The sequence below is a fragment of the Ovis canadensis genome, chromosome 1 (assembly GCF_042477335.2).
Source record: "Ovis canadensis isolate MfBH-ARS-UI-01 breed Bighorn chromosome 1, ARS-UI_OviCan_v2, whole genome shotgun sequence".
Classification (NCBI taxonomy): domain Eukaryota; kingdom Metazoa; phylum Chordata; class Mammalia; order Artiodactyla; family Bovidae; genus Ovis; species Ovis canadensis.
In genome coordinates this window covers 213526215-213529671 of record NC_091245.1, presented here as the reverse complement: position 1 = coordinate 213529671, position 3457 = coordinate 213526215, and the positions used below count along the sequence as shown (strand labels likewise).

The 3457-nt window shown below is 42.9% G+C and overlaps 1 non-coding gene across 1 annotated transcript; it reads left to right on the top strand.

Annotated features, from left to right (window-relative positions):
- Positions 1-226: 226 nt before the first annotated feature.
- TRNAS-GGA (transfer RNA serine (anticodon GGA)) lies at positions 227-298 on the top strand. The gene has a single exon. It is a non-coding gene; the product is annotated as a tRNA-Ser (tRNA).
- The last annotated feature ends 3159 nt before the right edge of the window (positions 299-3457 follow it).

Here is a 3457-nt window from a genome sequence, read left to right as displayed (position 1 = left end):
AAGATAAACCATTGAAAGCTTAGCAAAGATCTCTGGACCCTGAGAACCTGGGATAACAGCTTTGGTACAAAATGTCAAAGCACAGAGTGTAGATATGAGCCCAGTGCTAGACTGGGTGGGTGTGAGGTGGAAATTCCATCAAGTATGTGAAAATATAGACTCAGAGCTCAAGAGAGATATTAGGGCAAGAGATCTAAAATTGAGCTTTGAAACCACAGTATAGGCTTCCCTGGTGGCTCAGAGGTTAAAGCGTCTGCCTGGAATGCAGGAGACACAGGTTCGATCCCTGAGTTGGGAAGATCCCCTGGAGAAGGAAATGGCAGCCCACTCCAGTACTCTTGCTTGGAGAATCCCATGGGGGAGGAGCCTGGTGGGCTACAGTCCATGGGGTCGTAAAGAGTCGGACACGACTGAGTGACTTCACTCACTCACTTCACTCAATATTGATGACATATTGGAAAAAGAACAACCTGAGAGTGATAACTGAGGATAACATAAAATAAGAACGTGAACAGAAGTGGACAAGCCATCCAGAAAGACAGAAAAGCAATGAGAAGTAGGAGGAAAACCACGGCATAATCCTCCAGAGCCAAGAAAGAGGGCAGAGATTCAAGGACCATGGAGAAAAGGTCCACTTGTCACTGAAATCTGGCGGGTAAGTTCCGCAGTGTGTGTGATAATGCAGATCTTCCATTAGCAAACAAGATTAGTCACTCCAGTCCTGTCTTCCTGAAACATAAAAATAGTCATTCTTCATTTTCCTTCAAAAACAAGAGTGTATAACAAGTTTTTCTAATTTAGGCAAATATGTGTGAACACCTGCACGTCCCTACTATCCAAGCTCCACCTGGGAACACCTTAAAAAATGTTCTCTCTCTTTTGTTTTCTTTATAGAGAAGACTTCAATTAGAAAATATGAAATTGAGATTAGAATTTAGAGTGCTGCAAGAACTAGGTAGCTAGAGTTACTCAGATTGAAAAATAAATGCTTTGTCTAGGAAACAGAACTAATGTATTTATATGCATTTATATAATGTATATAAATATTTAAAAGACTCCAGATTCATTTATGACTTGTAAATAATAAAAGAAATCTAATAATATAACAAATGTGAAAAGAGCCAGAGATAATATGCAAAAAACTTTGGCAGTGGTTGGGAAAGAGATGAGACACAGACTTTTAAAAGCAAAACCCCAAAGTCTTCTCTCCACAGTTTGGTGGTACAGAGCGGTGGTTAGCAACCGTGAATAAAATGAGATCCTTGAGTTTAGCCCAGCTACCTGTAGACGTTTACAGAGCATTACTTAAACAGACAGCTGGCACTTGTACTACCTGCTGCTGCTGCTGCTAAGTCACTTCAGTCGTGTCCAACTCTGTGCGACCCCATAGATGGCAGCCCACCAGGCTCCCCCGTCCCAGATATTCTCCAGGCAAGAATACTGGAGTGGGTTGCCATTTCCTTCTCCAATGCATGAAAGTGAAAAGTGAAAGTAAAGTCGCTCAGTCATGTCCAACTCTTAGCGACCCCATGGACTGCAGCCCACCAAAGGCTCCTCCAACCATGGGATTTTCCAGGCAAGAGTACTGGAATGGGTTGCCATTGCCTTCTCCACTTGTACTACCTAGCTGCTGTTTATTCTCAGACTCTTTTTCCAATGGCCAGACCACCGCCCTATCCAAACCGTGCTCACTCACAGTGATTCTCAAGGCAACTCCACAGCAGAGAGCTGGAAATGAGGGTCTCGGTTGAATAGCATTTCCCCTGGCTTGACAAATGCCCCTTGACGTCTGTCTGCACACCATCCGGTAACATTTGCAGATGCTGAATGGTGTCAGAATCTGACAAATCTTCCGATGTACACAGGTGCTTTTCTCTCTCTTTAATTCTGCAAGGAGGGGAGATGTGATGGGTTGCCACAAATACCACTGTGCGACTCCAGATATTTCCCAAATAGAGAAGAAATAAACATTACAAGAGAATGGATTTGTAAAGACATTGTGCTTGTTAAAAAGACATACAGAGAACCATAAGGGAAAAATAACAAACCAGCGCTCAGTTTGTTTTCAAATCTTTCTGAGGGATTAAGACAGTTGAAAGGAAGCACCCTCACATCCTTAACTACAGATCATATATCCCATATCTAGGTTGCATGACTCCTCACATGATTCCCATCACACTGAGAATTCTGGCTGTCTGACTTTCCTTCAAGTTGGCCACACTGAAGCCTGGCTGTCCCGTGGTTCTGAGAGTTCAGCCTGTGGGAATGCAAGACAGTGATACCTGTAACAGGGCTCCTGACCAGCACAGGGCAGGCACTGTTCCGAATTCTGCCTTACCTTAACATCCCTGTGTGTGATCCTTAACAACAGATTCCGTCAGCATAAATACTAAATGGCATGCTATTATTTTAGAACACCAGTGTCATAGTTGAACTTCACGCAATGTGGTGCCACAACGTTGAGAGGAAAAAGCAAAGCTATATGAAACTCCCACAGAGTAAATGTGGAATATCAGCACAGTATAATTTAAAGGCAGATATTGAGTATGGTCTCCCCAACAGTCAGCCATCTCAAACTGTTCTACATCAACAGCACCTACAATGTGTCTAAGCACTGCCCATACACAGATGAGGAAATGTGGGCACTGAGGATTTACATAGCTTGCCTGCGTGCTCAGTCATCCACTCATGTCTGACTCTTTGTAACCCATGGTCTGGAGCCACTCCAGGCCAAAATCCTGGAGTGGGTTTCCATTTCCTCCTCCGGGTGATCTTCCCAACCCAGGGACTGAATCCCCATCTCCTGCACTGGCAGGCAGATTCTTTACCACTGAGACACCTGGGAAACCTCTTACATAGCTTCCCTAGTGTTAAAAAGATAAAAGACTGCCTGGTTTAAATCCAGACAATCTGACTCCAGAGCCTGTATTTTTTTTTTAACCACCATCCTCTTCTTATTCAAAATAACAGTACTGGGATGACTAATAAGAAATGTCTTCTCACTGTGCACAGTAAGGAGCCAGAACAATACAGAAAAATAAGAGCAAAGAGAAACAACTTTTTACCAAGAAGACAATTAACAGGGATTTTGTGCAGATAAGTATAAGAAATACTAGGAGATAAAGCAAAACATACTTTAGCTAAAGAGAAGATATATCTCCAAAAACATATAATTGTCAATACGTGATAGGCTCTTCCAGGTTCTATTACCTGCTATCACAGCATACTGTAATTATCTATTTTCACATAAGGCTCCCTTTTAGATTGAGGATGTGGTCAGGCTCCCATTCACCCTCCCATCTGCAGAGCTCTGAGACAAGCACACATCAGATACTCAAATAGTATTGAATGCCTGGTTGGCTGAATGAATCAATGAACACTTGCGACACAGTAACGTTCATGCATGATAAACACGGAGATTTTCAGAGAAAGAGAGAACCACAGAGGGACAAAGCAG